General features: G+C 48.7%; 1 protein-coding gene across 2 annotated transcripts in view; it reads right to left on the bottom strand.

The window, feature by feature from the left end:
• Window positions 1-25,545, bottom strand: part of ESRRG (estrogen related receptor gamma) — a 705,684-nt gene that overhangs the window by 619,658 nt on the left and 60,481 nt on the right. The window lies entirely within an intron of this gene.

The following is a 25,545-nucleotide window of genomic DNA, read 5'->3' as shown; positions in this document are numbered from 1 at the left end:
GGAGTAAGTCATTGGTGGGAGACCGCCTCTGATCGCATTCGCTGTCGCCGTATAGCTTAATGATAATAAGTGTAATACAGTGGCCCGGTGGTAGTAAGTCATTGGTGGGAGATCGCCTCTGATCGCATTCGCTGTCGCCCATAGCTTAATGATAAATAAGAGAGACAAAGTGTTACAAAGAAGACATAATACTCTACGTGGCAAAACTGGGAGTATTCATAAATTGGTCCCTTTATGCTAAGACGATCGGACACCAACAACGCTGACAAGTATCAGGATGGTGCCATGGAGTCAGCTGAGTCATTTGCGTGTGCGTCCAGCCAGTATCTTCTGCGCTTCCAACGTTCCATTCCCTCCCAGCCCCTCTGCGTCCTGCATCTGCGTCTGACCGTTTCCATTGAATATTTAGCATATATCAATGTCATTAATTTAAATTTAAACTAGGCTATAATACTTTTTGGCTCAATACACTGGCCTAGTTGAAGCTAAAAATTAAATTTGCAAGGCCAGTGGCCGTCCCCCGTGTACGCGAGGATTGGCGTTTTACTGCCGAATACTGTATGACAGCATTAGGAATAAGAGTTTACTGTAAGCGAGGATTCTGTTCTTCGCTATTAATTGCGCTAAGCGCGGATAGAGCCGTTCTAGGGAAGTAATAAAGATACACTTTCCCAATCTGTGCTTACATCTATATGTCAGTTTGATTCAAGATTCACCTTTTATTAATATGTTTCAAATGCTACCCATGGGTAGATGGTTTATTCTCCTATGGCCTTTTCTGGATTTAACAGTTTTTAGTGCTGTCGGGAAGAATTAATCATAATTGCAATCTATCAGGAGCAATAACAAGATTAATAATATATAATCTATCCAAGAAATTCAGCCTGCTTGGGAATTTTTGTAAAGTTAGTGGAGTGGGACCGGGCCGCTTTTACTTACCAAATGTACATTGTACTGATGAAGGATTAGGCCAATTGTACTAATCTATGCCTGCGATCATTAAATCTTCATGCAAATGTGACCTTACAAATGGGGGACTGCTTAGGACGAGAGAGCTAAATGAGATCAGAATCTGATGGAATTAACTGTGTACTAGGCTGCTGGTTCCCCGGTAGACTGGCTACCTCTAAATTCATGGGGGGGCTGGGTGAGTGCCGCAGCAACAAGTATCAGAAGTGATGCCAGGGATCAGAGAGCATAATATGGATTTGTACACTGAGACACCGGCGTCTGTGTGACTGCATATCAATATACTGCCGAATCCAGGATTCAAACCTTTAACCTGTTGCATTACAGTTAACCACCCCACTCACTGATTTATTTGATATTGCATTAAAACTATGAGATTTAGAACTATCTGATGCCTCTTGTACTTCATAAAAAGTAGTCAGTATTGCAATTGAGCAGATCTATATAGTGTGCAGCAACACATACTGTACAATCCCTTGTAGCAAAACACTACATAGATCTGTTCATCAACTGCAATACTGTCATTTCCGAAGTACAAAGTGAGCTCCAAATAATTAGAATGCTGTAGATTTCTGGGCACAGTCATATAGTTTGTGAATTGAGTGCCTAAGTGCAATGTGGCAGGCGATGGGTTTGAATCCAGAGATGTCAGCATTTTGAAATGTAATAAAGGACAGTGTGAAACAAAGAGCTCCCAAGGTAAGGTTTATGAATGTAATACAGGTATCACTGGCGTAAGGGGTGGGTGGAAGGAGACAGGGGCAATCCGGCTTCAAAGAGATGCCCAGCTTTAAAAAGAAGGTAAGCTACAAGAAAAAGTACTCAAAACAGATAATAAGCAAGTGGCAACACCCAAGTGCCCCCTACCCTGCAGCGCTATGAGCCGTGGCACCCTCAGCACCACCCTAGTTACGGCCGGCAATATACACCTTGAATCGCCCCCTCTTAATTGCAAATCCAACTGAAATGTGAACAACTATGGCACCCTCCCGACATGGGGCACGTACGACGAGATAGTGCTCTGATAACGGCCACAAGGCTGAAAGAAAGCAAATGATCCGCGCATGCAGCGTGACTCGGGTGTCAGACACACTTACCTGATGAGGTGACATCAAGTCACCGAGTGCATTCTACTTGTCACTATGTTTTATTTAATCCAATAAATAAGCACTCCAATGAAATGACTTGGAATGACTTGCTGCTTCATTTCCAGAAGTGGTTACATTGTGTTCTTGGAGAACAGACCAGGTGCTGACGGTCACTTCCCGCTCCTTCTCTCCCCATCCCAAATCTTACACAGGCGGTCACACCACATTCCTTCTCTCCCCATCCCAAATCTACATAGGCGGTCACACCACGCTCCTTCTCTCCCCATCCCAAATCTTACACAGGCGGTCACACCACATTCCTTCTCTCCCCATCCCAAATCTTACATAGGCGTCACACCACGCTCCTTCTCTCCCCATCCCAAATCTTACACAGGCGGTCACACCACATTCCTTCTATCCCCATCCCAAATCTTACACAGGCGGTCACACCACATTCCTTCTCTCCCCATCCAAAATCTTACACAGGCGGTCACACCACACTCCTTCTCTCCCCATCCCAAATCTTACACAGGCGGTCAAACCACATTCCTTCTCTCCCCCATCCAAAATCTTACACAGGCGGTCACACCACATTCCTTCTATCCCCATCCCAAATCTTACACAGGCGGTCACACCACATTCCTTCTCTCCCCATCCCAAATCTTACATAGGCGGTCACACCACATTCCATCTCTCCCCATCCCAAATCTTCCACAGGCGGTCACACCACATTCCTTCTCTCCCCATCCCAAATCTTACAAAGGCGGTCACACCACATTCCTTCTCTCCCCATCCCAAATCTTACATAGGCGGTCACACCACATTTCTTCTCTCCCCATCCCAAAGCTTACACAGGCGGTCACATCTCGCTCCTTCTCTCCCATCCCAAATCTTACACAGGCGGTCACACCACGCTCCTTCTCTCCCCATCCCAAATCTTACACAGGCGGTCACACCACATTCCTTCTCTCCCCATCCCAAATCTTACACAGGCGGTCACATCTCGCTCCTTCTCTCCTCATCCCAAATCTTCCCCAGGCGGTCACACGACATTCCATCTCTCCCCATCCCAAATCTTCCACAGGCGGTCACACCACATTCCTTCTCTCCCCATCCCAAATCTTACACAGGCGGTCACACCACATTTCCTTCTCTCCCCATCCCAAATCTTACATAGGCGGTCACACCACATTTCTTCTCTCCCCATCCCAAAGCTTACACAGGCGGTCACATCTCGCTCCTTCTCTCCCCATCCCAAATCTTACACAGGCGATCACACCACGCTCCTTCTCTCCCCATCCCAAATCTTACACAGGCGGTCACACCACATTCCTTCTCTCCCCATCCCAAATCTTACACAGGCGGTCACACCACATTCCTTCTCTCCCCATCCCAAATCTTACACAGGCGGTCACACCACGCTCCTTCTCTCCCCATCCCAAATCTTACACAGGCGGTCACACCACATTCTCTCTCTCCCCATTCCAATTCTTACATAGGCGGTCACACCACATCCTTCTCTCCCTATCCCAAATCTTGCACAGGCGGTCACATCTCGCTCCTCTCCCCATCCCAAATCTTACACAGGTGGTCACACCACGCTCCTTCTCTCCCCATCCCAAATCTTACACAGGCGGTCACACCACACTCCTTCTCTCCCCATCCCAAATCTTACACAGGCGGTCAAACCACATTCCTTCTCTCCCCATCCCAAATCTTACACAGGCGGTCACATCTCGCTCCTTCTCTCCCCATCCCAAATCTTACACAGGCGGTCACACCACATTCCTTCTCTCCCCATCCCAAATCTTACATAGGCGGTCACACCACATTTCTTCTCTCCCCATCCCAAAGCTTACACAGGCGGTCACATCTCGCTCCTTCTCTCCCCATCCCAAATCTTACACAGGCGATCACACCACGCTCCTTCTCTCCCCATCCCAAATCTTACACAGGCGGTCACACCACATTCCTTCTCTCCCCATCCCAAATCTTACACAGGCGGTCACACCACATTCCTTCTCTCCCCATCCCAAATCTTACACAGGCGGTCACACCACGCTCCTTCTCTCCCCATCCCAAATCTTACACAGGCGGTCACACCACATTCTCTCTCTCCCCATTCCAATTCTTACATAGGCGGTCACACCACATTCCTTCTCTCCCTATCCCAAATCTTGCACAGGCGGTAACATCTCGCTCCTCTCCCCATCCCAAATCTTACACAGGTGGTCACACCACGCTCCTTCTCTCCCCATCCCAAATCTTACACAGGCGGTCACACCACACTCCTTCTCTCCCCATCCCAAATCTTACACAGGCGGTCACACCACATTCTCTCTCTCCCCATCCCAAATCTTACATAGGCGGTCACACCACATTCCTTCTCTCCCCATCCCAAATCTTACACAGGTGGTCACATCTCGCTCCTTCTCTACCCATCCCAAATCTTCCACAGGCGGTCACACCACATTCCTTCTCTCCCCATCCCAAATCTTACACAGGCGGTCACACCACATTCCATCTCTCCCCATCCCAAATCTTACACAGGCGGTCACACCACATTCCTTCTCTCCCCATCCCAAATCTTACACAGGCAGTCACACCACACTCCTTCTCTCCCCATCCCAAATCTTACACAGGCGGTCACACCACATTCCTTCTCTCCCCATCCCAAATCTTACATAGGCGGTCACACCACATTCCTTCTCTCTCCATCCCAAATCTTACACAGGCGGTCACACCACATTCCATCTCTCCCCATCCCAAATCTTACACAGGCGGTCACACCACATTCCTTCTCTCCCCATCCCAAATCTTACACAGGCAGTCACACCACACTCCTTCTCTCCCCATCCCAAATCTTACACAGGCGGTCACACCACATTCCTTCTCTCCCCATCCCAAATCTTACATAGGCGGTCACACCACATTCCTTTGTATCCCCATCCCAAATCTTACACAGGCGGTCACACCACACTCCTTCTCTCCCCATCCCAAATCTTACATAGGCGGTCACACCACATTCCTTCTCTCCCAATCCCAAATCTTACATAGGCAGTCACACCACATTCCTTCTATCCCCATCCCAAATCCTACACAGGCGGTCACACCACATTCCTTCTCTCCCCATCCCAAATCTTACACAGGCGGTCACACCACGCTCCTTCTCTCCCAATCCCAAATCTAAACATAGACGGTCACACCACATTCCTTCTCTCCCCAACTGAAATCTTACACAGGTGGTCACACCACATTCCTTCTCTCCCCATCCCAAATCTTAAACAGGCGGTCACACCACATTCCTTCTCTCCCCATCCCAAATCTTACATAGGCCGTCACACCACACTCCTTCTCTCCCCATCCCAAATCTTACACAGGCGGTCACACCACATTCCTTCTCTCCCCATCCCAAATCTTACACAGGCGGTCACACCACATTCCTTCTCTCCCCATCCCAAATCTTACACAGTCGGTCACACCACATTCCTTCTCTCCCCATCCCAAATCTTACACAGGCGGTCACACCACATTCCTTCTATCCCCATCCCAAATCTTACATAGGTGGTCACACCACATTCCTTCTATCCCCATCCCAAATCTTACATAGGCGGTCACACCACGCTCCTTCTCTCCTCATCCCAAATCTTACATAGGCGGTCACACCACACTCCCTCTCTCCCCATCCCAAATCTTACATAGGTCGGTCACACCACACTTCTTCTCTCCCCATCCCAAATCTTACACAGGCGGTCACATCCCGCTACTTCTCTCCCCATCCCAAATCTTACATAGGCGGTCACACCACATTCCTTCTCTCCCCATCCCAAATCTTACACAGGCGGTCACATCCCGCTCCTTCTCTCCCCATCCCAAATCTTACACAGGCGGTCACACCACATTCCTTCTCTCCCCATCCCAAATCTTACACAGGCGGTCACACCACATTCCTTCTCTCCCCATCCCAAATCTTACATAGGTGGTCACACCACATTCCTTCTCTCCCCTTCCCAAATCTCACATAGTCCGTCACACCACATTCCTTCTCTCCCCATTCCAAATCTTACATAGTCGGTCACAACACACTCCTTCTCTCCCCATCCCAAATCTTACATAGGTGGTTACACCACACTCCCTCTCTCTCCACTCCCTGTGTCTAACTTTGTAATACAGCAAAAACAAATGTAACAGCACAGTCACTGCTGCGTATCGGAGGACGGCAGCGATGCGTCACTTGTGTGTCAGACACGTCCAGGTTGAATGTTCTGCACTGGCTGGACAGAGCCGTTAGCATCCTCGGCGATGTGCGCACTTGTTTCTGATTACCGGGGTCCTCGGCGGATTCTCTCCTGTGTCCCTACAGTCCGCTGACAATACAGCATTAATTAGCTGTGTAATTGCAGCATTGTGTAGGACTGCCCCTGCATACGGATCATAGCATACACGAGGCCCAATAGCGACAGAAAGCAGCGAATCCTCTATTCATAATCACCTCACAATTTGCTTAGCCGCGCTATCTCGCCATTTCCTAGTCACGCCTTCACCTCCCACTCCGTGGCCTGCCGACCCGAGATTTCATTTCACTCCAGCCCCAGAGCGAGCCCCCTACCAGGACGGACGTGACAGCTCCATCCAGCATCAATTACAGAACCCTTCTGACAGATTTATGATAAGCATTTTATTTTCCGAGCGGCATAAGAAGTCCCCCCCCCCTCCCCCCCCTCATTAACTCCGTTCCACGTGACACAAACAAACATGTGATTGGGAAATAATGAAAGGCCCGTACGGCTGATTAAATAGGACATGGTATATAATTGCAGCCTGTCCACTTCCAAAGGAAAAAACATTATCTATATTTAGATATTTCCATCAGTTTGTGTCTCATGAGCAGGAATAAATAATTGTCATGGGCCCGTCACAATAATAATCGATTTAGCTTAATTAATTGCTGTTTTCATCTTCCACATACTATCTGTCACCAGCCGCTCATTATCCCGGTATCCCAGGGCTGGTATCTCAGCTCCTGTCTGACATGGATTGGATACCCTCATATATGGATTTGGGTGTGGATGGAAAGTTTTTATGTCAATGTCGACACCTGTCCACAGGGACCCCCTAGTGTAGCACGTAGCTTCTCATGCCTGCCCATGCTTAGGGCATGGTGCCCACCTCCGCTACTGCTGCGCTTGGCACACTTCACCATTCCTGTATGAAGAAGTCCCAAAAAATAGGGAAAATAGTTGAAATAACGTGAAAAACTCGTTTCGACCTTTTTACATTTCAACCTTTTCCATTTTGACCTACTACGTAGACACTGAAGAACATTCAATCGGATACCTCGTGTTCTGTGCACGTGTGTGGTGTATTGGTGCAAACGACAGACTTTACAAGTTAACACTTAGCGCTCTGGGCCAGCATACCTGCGGCCTATCAGTGACTGCACTACAGCGCGGTCATAGGGGCTACCCTTAGTGCCTGAGTATTATTACATGGACCCCATAGTTCTAAAGCGGAGTTCAACAGATTAAATGTTGTTGTTCAGCCATAACTTTAAGTAGTGACTTATGACTGTGGGACAGGAATTACCAGGGGTGATTACAGCTAATATCGCTGATGTAAATCCCTCACTCCCGAAACATCACACTGTCTGGGTCAGGAGCGCTCCCCTGTGACCGTAAGGACGCAGGATAAGGAATAAGACGCTTATACACTGGGCCTGGTTCACTCGCAAAAGCGAATTCTCTCTCTAATGGATAAAACCATGTGCACTGCAGGTGGGGCAGATGTAACAGGTACAGAGAGAGTTAGATTTGGGTGGGGTTTGACTAATACATATATTGTGCAGTGTAAAAACAATTTGTGTGAATCAGCCCCAAAGTCCGCAACAGTGCACATTATTTATTAATTTTTTATTTGCCTTCCTGTCATCGACCCTAGTAACGCCACTAGAATCACCCCCGTCATCAAACATTTGCTCAAATAACAGTGATCCCGAATATGGAGTGGACATTTGAAAATATATGGCAAGTGTTGTGAATTATTTAGAAGTACATTTTGAAATAAAGTCATCCCGCAACATTGTGTAGCGAGTCCTTACAAGCGGTGATAGAAAACGTAAATGGTTTTCAATAGATGTGGATTCGATTAGTAAAGGAATTTTACCAAGCTACAAATGCCTATGCTCACATAGATAAAGGGGGGGGGGGTCGGACAAACGTGCTGTATAAACAAGAACCCACCACAGAGAAACGCGCAGAACATAATGATTTGCTCGCTAACATGGTCTTTGAAAGAAACGATTTCAGACACTAAGATAATAAAACATTAAAGAACAAAGCCATCAGGTGATTGGAAGCAAGTACGGGCTTGGCAGAATCTTTTTTTATGGCGCAGTTCAGTATAGGAGAAAAATAAACGTACAAATCACAGAATCCATTAAGGGCATGTCCACAAAACCCACATATGATTTACTTGGGTTCAGAAGAGCCAAACAACCTAAGTTTTTATGTGAGATTTAATGCCAGGCTTGTTTTTTCCTGTCCCTCTGACGGCTTTCTAAACAACAAGCTCTGGAAAAAGCCGACGCAAGAGCCCATTTAACCATTTTGGTGTCTGCTCTTGGTTGCAATGAGAGGGCCAGGTTATACTGTGCTTACATAACCCCTGATGAAGTGCTCAGTGCCACCAGGAAACGCGTTGGGAAAGCCCCTTAAGTGAGAAATACAACTTACTACCATTTTATGACTTACAGATGAAGTCGCCCTTATCTAGCTGGCCGAGAATGGGACATGCGTGCATGTGGCGCGCTCGTGCGCCCCATTTGCGGCAATGGACGTGCGAGCAATGGACTCGTCCCGGTCTCGGTAGGACTATTGCAATGAATCACTGCGTTTGGTGTTGGAGCTGTAGTATTCAGGTATGGCATAAGATTAGAGGTCTGTAAAAAAGGGATGTGATATCGACAAAGGTCAAAAATAATGGCATTTATGACATCTGGTAACGTAATTATGAATGAGCATCTTCCACTGAAGTGACGTTTTATTTGGAGGGTGAAGCGCACAATTACCGATAAAATGCCGGTGAGCTACATGGTCCAATGCAGGTGTTAATGCGGGGGCCTTATTTTGGTTCACTCTTTCTGACAAAATCCTTCTTAGATGGACAAAACCATGTGCACTGCAGGTGGGGCAGATGTTACATGTGCAGAGAGAATTAGATTTGGGTGAGTTATTTTGTTTCCTTGCAGGGTAAATACTGACTGCTTTATTTTTACACTGCAATATAGATCTCACTTTGAAGTAAAACCCCACCCAAATCTAATTCTCTCTGCACAAGTAACATCTGCCCCACCTGCAGTGCACATGGTTTTGTCCATCTAAGAAGGATTTTGTCAGAAAGAGTGAACCAAAATAAGGCCCAGGATGTGATAGGAGCACGCGACAGTCTCTGCCAGTATGTGCGGAATGTAGCAGCAGGTCACTTACATTTGGTATTGGAAGTTAGGGGCACACTATCATACACGAGGGGTGAATTTTAATAGGGTGCAATTTTTAGACACGATTTTTGGTCAAAAACAGACAAATTCGCATGTTTCCGAAATTCGCACATTTTGCCGCAAAATTCGCACATTTTATTCTGCCGATTTTTTATTACACTTCAATGCGCATCCAGATGTTCTCCCATTATAAAGTACACAACTCACAAATTTAATAGATAATAGATGTTACCATAAATCGCCCCCCCAAAAAAACAGATTCTGACAGGCGAATTGGACAGAACTATGCACAGATGACAGCGATCATTGAGATCTGTGCATAGTTTAGTCATAAAAAATGTTTAAATGTTCAAATGATATTTAAATAATGGCATGTGGTTCCCCCTCCTGAGCATAACCAGCCCTGGGCCATTGAGCCGAATCTGGTTCCAAAAACACGGGGGACAAAAAGCATATGGGTCCTCCATATTTCTGAAACCAGCCCCAGACTCTTGGACCAGTCCTGATTCCAAAAATATGGGGGAACAAAAAAACTGTGGATCCCCCGTAATTGGAACAGCACCGGACTCCAACAGCCCGCAGTGTCATGCCACAGCCTGGGGACAATTTTTATGTAAGGTCCCCTGGCTGTTCCATGCTCACTGTGGCAGGTCAGTCCTGGACGGGGTACCTGGGAGGGTGAGTACCCCCTCAATAAAGGGGGTCCCCCCAGACTTCACCCATCTGGGTGGTGGGCACTGGGATGATACATGTAAAAATAAAAACATTGCTTTTTACAGGTGAACTACAAGTCACAGCAGGCCTCCCCTGCATGCTGGGACTTGGTGAACCATAAGTCCCAGCATGTGGGGTATTAATTGACCCCCTTGGAATTGTAGTTAACCTATAAAATAAATGTTAAAATAAAAACACACACACAGAGAAAAGTATAATTTTATTACATACACATACATTATATTTACACCAGCATACAGTACTGCCCATTCCAGGCTCCAGCGGTGGCTCTCTCCCCTGCACATCCCCCCGAACTGACTGCGGGGTGAGACGGCTTCCTCCACAGTAATGACAGTCAGCCGATCTGAGTGGATCCCCGCTGTCATTACTGTGGAGGAAGCCGTCTCACCGCGCTGTCAGTGTGGGGTGATGCGCAGGGGAGAGAGAGCCACCGCTGGAGCCTGTAATGGTGCGGCATGCACAGATTCCCACACCAGACACAGGTCGCCTGGCTGTGATTACATATACAGTATATATATGACACCTGTAGCAGGGTGATGCCATGTGCGGCATGCACAGATTCCGACACCAGACACAGGTCGCCTGGCTGTGATTACATATACAGTATATATATATGACACCTGTAGCAGGGTGATGCCATGTGCGGCATGCACAGATTCCGACACCAGACACAGGTCGCCTGGCTGTGATTACATATACAGTATATATATGACACCTGTAGCAGGGTGATGCCATGTGCGGCATGCACAGATTCCCACACCAGACACAGGTCGCCTGGCTGTGATTACATATACATCTGTGCCCACAATGGCCGAGCCCCGGATTCCTCTCTGCTCCCATTAGAATGCCTGTCATCTCTGGTATGAATCAGTGGGGAGAAATCACTTTGTGCACGGATCAGCTGAATGTTCCAGCACCTCCTGTTACCCTGCTTTGTTTTCTATAGGATCTCAGCAGTTGCTGAGGATGATGCTCAGGATGGGATAAGCTGGAGGTTTATGTGTAACTTGGCTGCGGCTCGGACCCATCTCGCCCCAGCTGCTCTGTAGGACGGGCGACAGGTGCCCATTCTTGTTTTCCATTTGATGGTGAAACGTAATCCGTCTTCAAGCGCATTTCACTAGGCCACGCCCCAGCTACATAGTATCTTACATTATACACTGCCGGGTGTCCACCACACAGCACACCTGGGCAATAGGTCGGCACCAGCAAAACGTTGACATGGGAATGGTTGACCCATCAAAAGGTCGACATCGTTATTTCAAGATATGTTTCATTTTTTGAACGTTTCATACTTATGTTGAATTTTTCATGTTGACCGTTTCCGTACCACACCTTTCCACGGGTCCTGACATCAGAGGATGGTTGTATTACAGATGTTTTGTTTGAATAAATCATTTTTACCTATCAGAATGTCAGACCAGTAATTATATTTTATCTTTCCTTTCTGTTTTGCGGCACTGGAAGGCCAAGGCCAGAGATGCAGCTCTCCCGGGTCACATGTGTGCAATCCACCAATGCTGGGCGTTGTAGCGGTGAGGCTGCTAGTATTACTGGTTTCCTACGGATGTGGCTGGAAGCGGAGGATCACGGATCTCCCTACATATTATATCGGTGGCACGTGCACCCAATCACCAACCTGCCCCGCGGTCAGTGACGGCGGATAGGTGGAAGAGGAGGGGTAGGAGTTAGTGGGGGCAACTGGTGCATCGGGGCCAGATGTATCAAGCTTCAAAAAGTGATAAACAACCAGCCAATCAGCTCCTACCTGTCATTTTTTAAATCCAGCCTGTAACATGACCGGCAGGAGCTGATTGGCTGGCTGTTTATCACTCTTTAACAAATCTGGCACTCAGTCCTACCCCAGGGCAGCACAAGATGGACGGCACAAACATTATAATGATGCAGCGATGAGTAGCAGACTCACTGATTATCCCAGGCACAGATATGTATTATTATCGTGCAGCCAAGGCGGACGTATTGTGGTTCTAGGTCACATTATTATGTACCGTTACATAATGTTACAGTTGGGGCAGGAAAGCAAATTAAGGAGTACTGTAGAGTGGGAGGCACTGTCTGGTAGAAGTGGTATAAGGAGTACTGCAGATTGGGAGGCACTGTCTGGTAGACGTGGTATAAGGAGTACTGCAGATTGGGGGGCACTGTCTGGTAGAAGTGGTATAAGGAGTACTGCAGATTGGGGGGCACTGTCTGGTAGAAGTGGTATAAGGAGTACTGTACAGTGGGGGGCACTGTCTGGTAGACGTGGTATAAGGAGTACTGTAGAGTGGGGGGCACTGTCTGGTAGAAGTGGCATAAGGAGTACTGCAGATTGGGAGGCACTGTCTGGTAGAAGTGGTATAAGGAGTACTGTAGAGTGGGGGGCACTGTCTGGTAGACGTGGTATAAGGAGTACTGCAGATTGGGAGGCACTGTCTGGTAGAAGTGGTATAAGGAGTACTGTAGAGTGGGGGGCACTGTCTGGTAGAAGTGGTATAAGGAGTACTGTAGAGTGAGGGGCACTGTCTGGTAGAAGTGGTATAAGGAGTACTGTAGAGTGGGGGGCACTGTCTGGTAGAGGTGGTATAAGGAGTACTGCAGAGTGGGGGGCACTGTCTGGTAGAAGTGGTATGAGGAGTACTGCAGAGTGGGGGGCACTGTCTGGTAGAAGTGGTATGAGGAGTACTGTAGAGTGGGGGGCACTGTCTGGTAGAAGTGGCATAAGGAGTACTGCAGATTGGGAGGCACTGTCTGGTAGAAGTGGTATAAGGAGTACTGTAGAGTGAGGGGCACTGTCTGGTAGACGTGGTATAAGGAGTACTGTAGAGTGAGGGGCACTGTCTGGTAGAGGTGGTATAAGGAGTACTGCAGAGTGGGGGGAACTGTCTGGTAGAAGTGGTATGAGGAGTACTGTAGAGTGGGGGGCACTGTCTGGTAGAAGTGGCATAAGGAGTACTGTAGAGTGGGGGGTACTGTCTGGTAGAGGTGGTATAAGGAGTACTGTAGAGTGGGGGGGCACTGTCTGTAAGAGGTGGTATAAGGAGTACTATAGAGTGGGGGGCACTGACTGGCAGACGTGGTATAAGGAGTACTGTAGAGTGGGGGGCACTGTCTGGTAGAAGTGGTATAAGGAGTACTGTGGAGTGGGTAGCACTGTCTGGTAGAGGTGGTATAAGGAGTACAGTAGAGTGGGGGGCACTGACTGGCAGAAGTGGTATAAGGAGTACTGTAGAGTGGGGGGCACTGTCTGGCAGACGTGTTATAAGGAGTACTGTAGAGTGGGGGGCACTGTCTGGTAGAAGTGGCATAAGGAGTACTGTAGAGTGGGGAGCACTGTCTGGTAGAGGTGGTATAAGGAGTACTGTAGAGTGGGGGGCACTGTCTGGTAGAAGTGGTATAAGGAGTACTGTGGAGTGGGGAGCACTGTCTGGTAGAGATGGTATAAGGAGTACTGTAGAGTGGGGGGCACTGTCTGGTAGAGGTGGTATAAGGAGTACTATAGAGTGGGGGGCACTGACTGGCAGACGTGGCATAAGGAGTACTGTAGAGTGGGGGGCACTGTCTGGTAGAAGTGGTATAAGGAGTACTGTAGAGTGGGGAGCACTGTCTGGTAGAGGTGGTATAAGGAGTACTGTAGAGTGGGGGGCACTGACTGGCAGAAGTGGTATAAGGAGTACTGTAGAGTGGGGAGCACTGTCTGGTAGAGGTGGTATAAGGAGTACTGTAGAGTGGGGGGCACTGTCTGGTAGACGTGGTATAAGGAGTACTGTAGAGTGGGGGCACTGTCTGGTAGAAGCGGTATAAGAAGTAATGTAGAGTGAGGGGCACTGTCTGGTAGAGGTGGTATAAGGAGTATTGTAGAGTGGGGGGCACTGTCTGGTAGAGGTGGTATAAGGAGTACTGTAGAGTGGGGAGCACTGACTGGCAGAAGTGGTATAAGGAGTACTGTAGAGTGGGGAGCACTGTCTGGTAGAGGTGGTATAAGGAGTACTGTAGAGTGGGGGGCACTGTCTGGTAGACGTGGTATAAGGAGTACTGTAGAGTGAGGGCACTGTCTGGTAGAAGCGGTATAAGAAGTAATGTAGAGTGAGGGGCACTGTCTGGTAGAGGTGGTATAAGGAGTATTGTAGAGTGGGGGGCACTGTCTGGTAGAAGTGGTATAAGAAGTATTGTAGAGTGGGGGGCACTGTCTGGTAGGATCCGATACGATTTGCCGGCGGTCGGGATCCCGGCGGTCGGAATCCCGACACTGGAATCCCGACCGCCGAAATCCCGACAAGGGGGGGACATGGATCGCCCCCCCTTGCGGGCTCGCTGCGCTCGCCACGCAGCGGGCCCGGTGCCTCGCTACGCTCGGCACGCTATTTTATTCACCATCTATGGGTGTCGTGGACACCCACAGAGGGAGAAAGTTTCGGGATTTCGGCGGTCGGGATTCCAGTGTCGGGATTCCGACCGCCGGGATCCCGACCGCCGGCAAATTAACTGCATCCCGTCTGGTAGTAGTGGTATAAGAAGTAATGTAGAGTGAGGGGCACTGTCTGGTAGAAGTGGTATAAGGAGTATTGTAGAGTGGGGGGCACTGTCTGGTAAAAGTGGTATAAGGAGTACTGTAGAGTGAGGGGCACTGTCTGGTAGAAGTGGTATGAGGAGTACTGTAGAGTGGGGGACACTGTCTGGTAGAAGTGGTATAAGGAGTACTGTAGAGTGGGGGGCACTGTCTGGTAGAAGTGGTATAAGGAGAACTGCAGATTGGGGGGCACTGTCTGGTAGAAGTGGTATAAGGAGTACTGTAGAGTGAGGGGCACTGTCTGGTAGAAGTGGTATAAGGAGTACTGTAGAGTGGGGGGCACTGTCCGGTAGAAGTGGTATAAGGAGTACTGCAGATTGGGGGGCACTGTCTGGTAGAAGTGGTATGAGGAGTACTGTAGAGTGGGGGGCACTGTCCGGTAGAAGTGGTATAAGGAGTACTGTAGAGTGGGGGACACTGTCTGGTAGAAGTGGTATAAGGAGTACTGCAGATTAGGGGGCACTGTCTGGTAGAAGTGGTATAAGGCGTACTGTAGAGTGAGGGGCACTGTCTGGTAGAAGTGGTATAAGAAATACTGTAGAGTGGGGGGCACTGTCTGGTAGAAGTGGTATAAGGAGTACTGTAGAGTGAGGGACACTGTCTGGTAGAAGTGGTATGAGGAGTACTGTAGAGTGGGGGGCACTGTCTGGTAGAAGTGGTATAAGGAGTACTGTAGAGTGGGGGACACTATCTGGTAGAAGTGGTATAAGGAGTACTGTAGAGTGGGGGGCACTGTCTGATAGAAGTTGTATGAGGAGTACTGTAGAGTGGGGGGCACTGTCTGGTAGAAGTGGTATGAGGAGTACTGTAGAGTGGGGGGCACTGTCTGGTAGAAGTGGTATTATTTATTTATTTATTAACAGTTTCTTATATAGCGCATACAGATTCCGCAGCGCTTTACAGAGCATAGTTATTAGCAAAAACACATAAATTACAGTACAAGACAGTTTAGGACAAGTACATGGTTAATATGGATAGTTGCACCAGGGGACAGGACACTGAAGCAATTATCAGGGTGGCAGAGGTTTATATATTCTAAGAAAGGCACATGAGGAGAGAGGGCCCTGCTCGTGAGAGCTTACATTCTAAAAAGGGAGGGTTAGACAGACAGGGGTGACACAGAAGGGAAAGAGGTGAGCATAAACAGGTTAGGATGAGAGATGGTCAGGTTTTATGTAGGAGGGTGGGAAGAGGTCAGCTTAGTCCTTGATATTTTGGGGAAAATTTACTAAAGGAAATTTGTAAAAAAAATAGGTGTATTTGTATCCAGAAATACACTTATTTTTGACATTTACTATCCCGAAAATACGGCAATTCGTAGTCGTATTGATGTGCTATCAATACGACTACGAATTGCCGTATTTTCGGGATAGTAAATGTCAAAAATAAGTGTTTTTCTGGATACAAATACACCTATTTTTTACAAAATTCCTTTAGTAAATTTCCCCCTTTAAGTCTAAAAAAGAGCTGGGTCATCCAGGAGTAGACAGCAGAGAGACAGTTGGAGAAATGACTGAGGATAGAGGGAGAGAGATCAGGAAAGGATCGGTAGATTTCAGTGTTATCAGCATAGATGTGATAGTGGGATTCGAGTGAGCAAATAAGCTCACCCAGAGAGGACGTATACAGATAGAGAAGAAGAGGGCCAAGAATAAAATTTTGGGGGACACCTAAAATCAATGGAAGAGCAGGAGAGGTGAGGGCATTAGAGGTACAGCTTGGCATTTTCAAAACTGACAGTGCAAATACAAGCATTAACAGTGATAGTAAAAGTTGTTTGCAGATGTAAAAAATAGGATTTTGGGTACCTACCGGTAAATCCTTTTCTCGTAGTCCATATGGGATACTGGGCTTCACTACTATGGGGATTGAGACCTCCGCAGGAGAGACAGGCACATAAAAGAACTTTCAGTGTGGGTGCACTGGCTCCTCCCCTCAATCTCCCTCCACTAGTCAGTTAATGCAAAAACTGTGCCGAAGGAGAGCATGTGAGGAGTATGTGATAATGTATTGTGGTGAGATTCATCCAGCACACCCAAACGAACAAAAAACATATAAAAGAGGTGAATCCTAACAACTTAAGAGGACACCTGTAACTAGAACAAATCTATAGTCCTATTTATCCTATAGAAAACAAGGCAATAAGCCTAACCATAAAGTAGGTCTGACAGCAGAAAAAGCCGCACTGAGGCGGGCTCCCAGTATCCCATATGGACTACGAGAAAAGGATTTACCGGTAGGTACCCAAAATCCTATTTTCTCTACCGTCCAATGGGATACTGGGCTTCACTACTATGGGGAGGTCCCAAAGCTATCAGAACGGGTGGGAATGTGCGGATTCTGCTGTAGAACCGCATTCCCGAACTGGGAATCCTCCCTGGCCAGGGTGTCAAACTTGTAGAACTTCACAAATGTGTGTTGCCCTGACCAAGTTGCGGCCCTGCATAGCTGCATTGCCGACACCCCTCGAGCAGCCGCCCAAGAGGTACCTACAGACCTGGTTGAATGAGCCTTTACTGAAAAAGGAAGCGACAAACCAGCTGATGCATAAGCCTGCTGGATAGTACATCTTATCCACCTGGCAATGGTACGCGTTGAAGCAGGTAAACCCTTCTTCTGCGCATCATAAAGCACAAACAGGCTGTCCGTCTTACGGATCCTAGCTGTGCGCTTGACATACCCCTTAAGGGTGAGGACCACATCCAAGGTATCTGGTATATCTGGGTGTGTCGCGCTAGAAGGAACCACAATAGGTTGGTTTAGGTGGAACCCTGACACCACCTTTGGAAGGAATTGTGGTCTAGTCCTGAGTTCCGCCCTATCGTTGTGGAACACAAGGTAAGGGCTCCGACAAGATAAGGCCCCGAGCTCGGACACCCTCCTGGCCGAAGCTAGAGCCAGCAAAACAACAGTCTTCCAAGTGAGGTGTCGCAGCTCAGACTCTTCCAATGGAACAAACCGGGCTGATTTCAAGAAAGTAAGAACTACTTCCAAATCCCATGGTGCAGTGGGAGGCACAAAGGGGGGCTGAATCCTCAGCACCCCCTGTAAGAAGGTTTGCACTTCCGGCAAGGCCGCAATCTTTTTCTGAAAAAACACAGATAGTGCAGAGATTTGGACCTTTAAGGAACCCAATCTGAGTCCCTTATCCAGGCCAGCCTGAAGGAAACGTAGCAGACTGTTTAATCGAAAACTGGCCGGAGGCAAGTCATTCTTCTCACACCAGGCAATATATCTGCGCCATATTACATGATAATGAGCAGCCGTCACCGGCTTCCTGGCTTTTATCATTGTAGTGACGACAGAGGGATGGAGACCCTTGTGGACTAAGATCTGCCGCTCAACCTCCAGGCCGTTAAACGTAGCCGCTGTAAGTCCTGGAAGACGAACGGGCCCTGGAGGAGCAGGTCTTTTCTTAGGGGCAGACGCCACGGGTCTTCCACTAGCATGGCCTGAATGTCCCCGTACCAGGCCCTTCTTGGCCAGTCTGGTGCCACCAGTATGGCCTCCGTCCCCTGATGCCGGAGCCGCTTTAGCACCCGAGCCAACAATGGGAGAGGTGGGAAGAGGTACACCAATTGGAAATCCCAGGTCCAGGTGAGAGCGTCCACCGCTATCGCCCCTGGGTCTCTGGTCCGTGCACAGTACATTGCTACCTTGTGGTTCAATCGTGAAGCCATCAGGTCGATCTGAGGGAGCCCCCACAGATCCACTATGGCATTGAACACTTGAGTGTGAAGGCCCCACTCTCCCGGGTGAAGATCGTGACGACTTAGGAAGTCCGCCTCCCAATTGTCGACCCCCGGGATAAAAATGGCAGACAGGGCCTGGACATTCTGTTCCGCCCAGGACAGAATTTTTGACGCTTCTCTCATGCAAGGCATGCTCTTGGTACCACCCTGCCGATTTATATAGGCCACAGTGGTGGCATTGTCCGACTGGACCTGGATCGCCTTTCCCTGTAACAATGGAGCTGCCTGTAACAGGGCATAGTAGACCGCCCTCAACTCCAGCTTGTTGATATGAAGGCCTGACTCCAGTGGAGACCATCGACCCTGTAGGCGGACTCCCTGTGTCACAGCTCCCCAGCCCCTCAGGCTGGCGTCCGTGGTTACCAGAATCCAGTCCTGGATCTGGAACCGTCTGCCTGCCAACAAATTGGATGAATCTAGCCACCACTGTAGCGAGATCCTGGTTTTTGTTGCAAGGCCAATCCTTCTGCGCATCTGCAGGGGGGAGCCGGACCATTTTGTCAGAATATCCAATTGAAAGGTCCTGGAATGGAAGCGGCCAAATTGTATTGCTTCGAATGAAGCCACCATCTTGCCTAGAAGCCGGAGGCAAAGATGGATCTGTACCAGAGGTGACTGTAGGACCTCCCTGACCAGCTGTTGTATTGCAGTGACCTTTTCCGTCGGCAGAAAAACTTTTTGTTCTGATGTATCCAGGATCATGCCCAAGAAAACCATCCTCTGGGTTGGAACCAGCGATGATTTGGGCATGTTTAGGATCCACCCGTGGTCTCTTAGAACCTGTATGGACAGATTGAGAGCACTGCTTAAAGCCTCCGCCGACCCTGCTTTTATTAGCAGGTCGTCCAGGTATGGCACTACATTCACCCTTCGGAGCCTGAGTAGTGACATCATTTCCGCCATTACCTTTGTGAAAACCCGCGGGGCTGTCGACAGGCCGAAAGGTAACGCCCGGAATTGGTAATGGTCGTTCCCCAAGGCAAACCTGAGATAGATTTGGTGTGGGGGCCAGATAGGAATGTGTAGATAGGCGTCTTTGACGTCTATAGAGGCCAGGAACTCCCCTCTTTCTAGGCTGGCGATCACAGAGCGCAAGGACTCCATCCTGAACTTGAACACGCGCAGGAAGGGGTTCAGTGACTTTAGATTCAGGATGGGTCTTACTGAGCCGTCTGGCTTCGGTACCAGGAATAAGTTGGAATAATATCCCTGGCCCTGCTCCGTGACTGGCACTGGTACAATTACCTGAGACTGAAGCAGCCTGGTAATGGCCCCCTGAAGGAGCACCTGATCTTCCTGGGATGCTGGAAGTGCCGACCTGAAGTATCGTCTGGGAGGGGGTTTTTCGAATTCCAGCTTGTAACCTAGAGAAATGAGAACTCTGGCCCAGGTATCCAGACCCGAGGCGTCCCACACATGGCTGAAATGCAACAATCGCGCTCCCACCGCGAGAGAGTCTCGTGGCGGGAAAACCCCGTCATGCTGCAGGCTTAGAGGAAGTCGCGGCATTTGGACGGTCCTGGGTGTTGGAGGTGTTAGGCTTCCTAAACTTGCCTCTCGTGCCCCTGCTGGCATTGGAGGCGCCCCTAGCCTTGGGGCGAAACCTGTTCCCACGAAAGGACTGCTGGGAAGCACCTGTGAAGGTACGCTTTGCAACCGTGGGGGCTGATGGAAGGAAGGTAGATTTTCCTGCCGTGGCTTTGGAAATCCAACCGTCTAATTCACTGCCAAACAGCCATTCTCCTGTAAAGGGAATACCCTCCACACTCTTCTTTGAGTCTACATCTGCAGACCACTGCCGCAGCCACAAGGCCCGTCTGGCTGACACCGCCATGGCTGAATTGCGCGCGTTAATTGCGCCCAATTCCTTCTGTGCCTCGCACAGGATTTTTGCGGTATCCTGAATGTGACGCAGGCTGTCCCCTATCTGGGCCACAGTCATGTCACCCAACAAGCCTTCCTGAATCTGGGTTGACCAGGTATGAATAGCCTTGGCCATCCAGCAGCTGGCTAAAACTGGACGCTGGGATGCCCCACTAGCCGTATATATGGACTTGAGGGTAGCTTCCAGCCTTCTGTCCGCCCCGTCCTTAAGGGTGGATACCCCTGGGACTGGTAACAACACCTTCTTAGAGAGGCGGGAAACAGAGGAGTCCACTACCGGTGGCTCCTCCCATTTCTTTCTGCCCAAAGGTTCAAAAGGATATGCATTAGTGAACCTTTTTGAAAGAGTAAACCTCTTATCAGGGTTTTGCCATGCAGCCCTGAAAGCAGTTTCTAACTCTGCCTGCTCAGGGAAGTACACTGGCTGTTTCTTCTGTGTCATGAAGAAAGGATCTCCTTCTGTGGATGCCTCTACAGGGAGATCTAAAACATCCCTAATAGCCCTGATAAGGGGCTCGGGACCATGTACTGCCGTCTCAGGAGCTGGTTCCTGCAGACCCTGCTCCTCACCCTCCTCCAATATGTCCTCATCGTCCTCATCTGTGTCAGGATCCATAGCAGTAGCCTGCCTCTTTTGAGGCTGTGCGGGCGGGGGAGGTACATTTTGGGTATGAAGAATATCCACCCTGGCAGATAACATGGACAATTCCCTCTGAACCCTCTGCGTTTGCTGAGTGTTAGTGGAAAGCTGTGAAGCCACAGAATCCAACAAGGTCTTTATGTTGGAGGCCCACGCAGGCTCCTGCTCATCTGCCTGCGATTGCCCCGCAAGCTGTGGGGGAACCCCACTGATCTGGGTGTCAGCACTACTGGGCTGTGGTGACATACAAGCCTCACAAGTAACCTGGGACTGTGACTTGGGCACAAACTTGGTGCTACACACCATACAAGTGTTTTCACCATGATGAGATAGTACTACAATGTCTGTAGTAACAAACACAACCCCCACGCAGTCACACACGTGCACACACTGCTGGATGTGTTTCCTCTGAGTGAAAACAGACTATGTGCTTGCTTTATGCTGTGTCTGTAACTAAACAGTGGGGAAAAAACAGAGCAATTGGGGAGCCAAGTGCACCCTTAACCTGAACTCACAGATCTGGGTGAGCTGGTAACGCTAAACACAGTGATATAAACAACACAGTGTCTGACTAAGCTAGATAGCGCAGCAGCGCTAAATCGCTATAAAAACCTGCTGTCTCTGCCGTGCTGCAAGTACCCGGATCCACCACGCCAGTGAGGAGCCCTGTAATGGAGTCTGGCAGCGTGTGAAGAAGCAGGAAGTGACAGCGCGCGCCCAGCAGAGCTTGGTCCCGCTCTGAGTGAAGCCCCGCCCCCTTACACGGAGCTGGCGCTTACATATAATTATACTGACATTATTAAAGGTGTAAAATATATATCATACATTATACCCTGAGGGGTGTCCCTGGTGGTCCAGCGGCAGCACCCCTATGCCAGTTATCAGACGCGGTGTTCACGCGGTCCCTGCTGGAGAGCCGCCATTACTAGCCGTCGTCTTGCCGCACCAGAAATGGCTGCGGGGACCCCTTGTGGGACCCCCAGCCTGTACTCACCACCGATGTCTTCAGACCTGTCAGGGGTGTGCGGCGGCTAGGGGACTTGCTCGCTACAGCGCAATGCTGTGCGGTGACAAGTCCCACGCAGGACTGGATTGTCCTGTAGCAGGGTCAGCTCTGCACCTGAAGAGGTCGGGGACTGACCCTTCCCCTGACACCCACGAAGCAGGACAGCTGTGTGGTCACTACAGCGCCCCAAAATAACAAACTTGAAAATAAATGTGGAAAAAACTCTGGAGCATCCAGAAGCACTGCCTCTCCTGAGGCACATTTTTCAAAACTGACTAGTGGAGGGAGATTGAGGGGAGGAGCCAGTGCACCCACACTGAAAGTTCTTTTATGTGCCTGTCTCTCCTGCGGAGGTCTCAATCCCCATAGTAGTGAAGCCCAGTATCCCATTGGACGGTAGAGAAATGATGATATTATGGTTGAATTGCCAGATTAAGCAGCCACAGGTAGTATGTTGTGAGAAGAAATTAAACTCACTCAAAGCAGTCTTTGGTTTTCTCACTTGTTGCTTCTGTCCTTTTGTTTCACTTCAGTGTAACGCCAGTATAACGCCACAGTTATATTTAAATTATGCCGCACTTTAAAAATGATGCACTTCAAAACTATTATGCACACAGCTAAACCATGCACACAGCCTATGTAATGACCATTAAATGCATCTGCACTCATTAATTGAACTTTCCCCACCCAATCCCAACCCCCCCCCTACTACAATGAATGGTAATAAAAGGGGCTTACATAAACATCCATGCATTCCAAGATAGCATGTGTCATTAAGAGTTATAAGATATTCCTCCCTTCACATAGGTAACAGAGATTTGCTTTTTAACTTGCAAAATTAAGTTTGTCAAAAGCACATTTCTGATATCTAAAGCAGTGTGCAGAATGATCAATTACCAAAGCATTTAAATACATCCAGCACCTGAGGTGTAATCATCTGCAGCCCAGCCAGACCAAGTATGTAGAAAGCTGGTTACCTATGACAATATCAATCAATCTAGGACAGAGGGTAGAATCATCTGCAGCCCAGCCAGACCAAGTATGTAGAAAGCTGGTTACCTATGACAATATCAATCAATCTAGGACAGAGGGTAGAATCATCTGCAGCCCAGCCAGACCAAGTATGTAGAAAGCTGGTTACCTATGACAATATCAATCAATCTAGGACAGAGGGTAGAATCATCTGCAGCCCAGCCAGACCAAGTATGTAGAAAGCTGGTTACCAAAGCATTTAAATACATCCAGCACCTGAGGTGTAATCACTTCTACTGTCTGGTAGAAGTGGTATAAGGAATACTGTAGAGTGGGGGTCACTGTCCGGTAGAAGTGGTATAAGGAGTACTGCCGATTGGGGGGCACTGTCTGGTAGAAGTGGTATAAGGAGTACAGTAGAGTGGGGGGCACTGTCTGGTAGAAGTGGTATAAGGAATACTGTAGAGTGGGGGTCACTGTCCGGTAGAAGTGGTATAAGGAGTACTGCCGATTGGGGGGCACTGTCTGGTAGAAGTGGTATAAGGAGTACAGTAGAGTGGGGGGCACTGTCTGGTAGAAGTGGTATAAGGAGTACTGTAGAGTGGGGGGCACTGTCTGGTAGAAGTGGTATGAGGAGTACTGTAGAGTGGGGGGCACTGACTGGTAGACGTGGTATAAGGAGTACTGTAGAGTGAGGGGCACTGTCTGGTAGAAGTGGTATGAGGAGTACTGTAGAGTGGGGGGCACTGTCTGGTAGAAGTGGTATAAGGAGTACTGTAGAGTGGGGGGGCACTATCTGGTAGAAGTGGTATAAGGAGTACTGTAGAGTGGGGGGCACTGTCTGGTAGAAGTGGTATGAGGAGTACTGTAGAGTGGGGGGCACTGTCTGGTAGAAGTGGTATGAGGAGTACTGTAGAGTGAGGGGCACTGTCTGGTAGAGGTGGTATAAGGAGTACTGTAGAGTGGGGGGCACTGTCTGGTAGAGGTAGTATAAGGAGTACTGTAGAGTGGGGGGCACTGTCTGGTAGAAGTGGTATGAGGAGTACTGTAGAGTGGGGGGCACTGTCTGGTAGAAGTGGTATGAGGAGTACTGTAGAGTGAGGGGCACTGTCTGGTAGAGGTGGTATAAGGAGTACTGTAGAGTGGAGGGCACTGTCTGGTAGAGGTAGTATAAGAAGTACTGCAGAGTGAGGGGCACTGTCCGGTAGAAGTGGTATGAGGAGTACTGTAGAGTGAGGGGCACTGTCTGGTAGAGGTGGTATAAGGAGTACTGTAGAGTGGGGGGCACTGTCTGGTAGAAGTGGTATAAGGAGTACTGCAGAGTGGGGGGCACTGTCTGGTAGAAGTGGTATAAGGAGTACTGTAGAGTGGGGGGCACTGTCCGGTAGAAGTGGTATAAGGAGTACTGTAGAGTGGGAGGCACTGTCTGGTAGAAGTGGTATAAGGAATACTGTAGAGTGGGGGTCACTGTCCGGTAGAAGTGGTATAAGGAGTACTGCCGATTGGGGGGCACTGTCTGGTAGAAGTGGTATAAGGAGTACAGTAGAATGAGGGGCACTGTCTGGTAGAAGTGGTATAAGGAGTACTGCAGATTGGGGGGCACTGTCTGGTAGAAGTGGTATAAGGAGTACTGCAGAGTGAGGGGCACTCTACAGTAGAGCAATTCTTGACCAACTGCGCGTGCATGACTGGATATTGCGGAAGAATGTACGTATCCTTAGGAATCTCCGAGCAGTTGCAGTTTGACTGACAGGAAGCCGGCATTTAGGGGAGGAAACACAGCGGATTTTGGATGTGTTTGCAGCATGCTGCGGTGTTTTTAGGATATTTTCCAGCCCGTCTCAGCTGCAGATTAGTGTCAGCCTTAGTACTCTTCACTGTTTCGGCATTTGCGAATGGATCTGCGAATGGATAATTATTTGCAATGCATTCTCACTTTTGCAAAGGGCTTTTATTTTTTCATTCCGTGCGATGACTTTTTGCTCACAGGCGACTGCTTTTCTCTAATTAGCGGTCCATTTTGAATTAATGAATTATATTGTTTTGTAATATTTGTCGGTACAGTGAGCACTCTCAGAGTCTCTCTTTTACCCCTTTCATACAGAAAAGTCCGAAAATCCCTGAAGCCGCCTGACCCCCCTTCACACAGAAGAACAAATTACCGGGTTGAAAATTTCTACCCAGTAATTTGCTGAATAACACAGGTATTTCTTCTGTGTGAAAGGATCAACACGGGTCATAAATCCCGTGTCCTCGACCCTGGTCAATTCCAGGGTTGGAGACATGGGATTTACAACACGGGTGTGCCCTTTCACACAGAAAAAGGACCCGTGTATTTAATGAAATTCCCGGGTGGAACTGCTGTACCCGGGTATTTCATTTTCTGTGTGAAAGGGGGTATCAATGATGCAGTGACGCAGTACACGTAGGTCTA

The sequence above is a fragment of the Crinia signifera genome, chromosome 3 (genome assembly GCF_055691185.1).
Source record: "Crinia signifera chromosome 3, ASM5569118v1, whole genome shotgun sequence".
In the NCBI taxonomy this organism is placed as follows: domain Eukaryota; kingdom Metazoa; phylum Chordata; class Amphibia; order Anura; family Myobatrachidae; genus Crinia; species Crinia signifera.
Note: the sequence above shows the minus strand (reverse complement) of the source record. Positions and strands in the feature narration are given on the sequence as shown.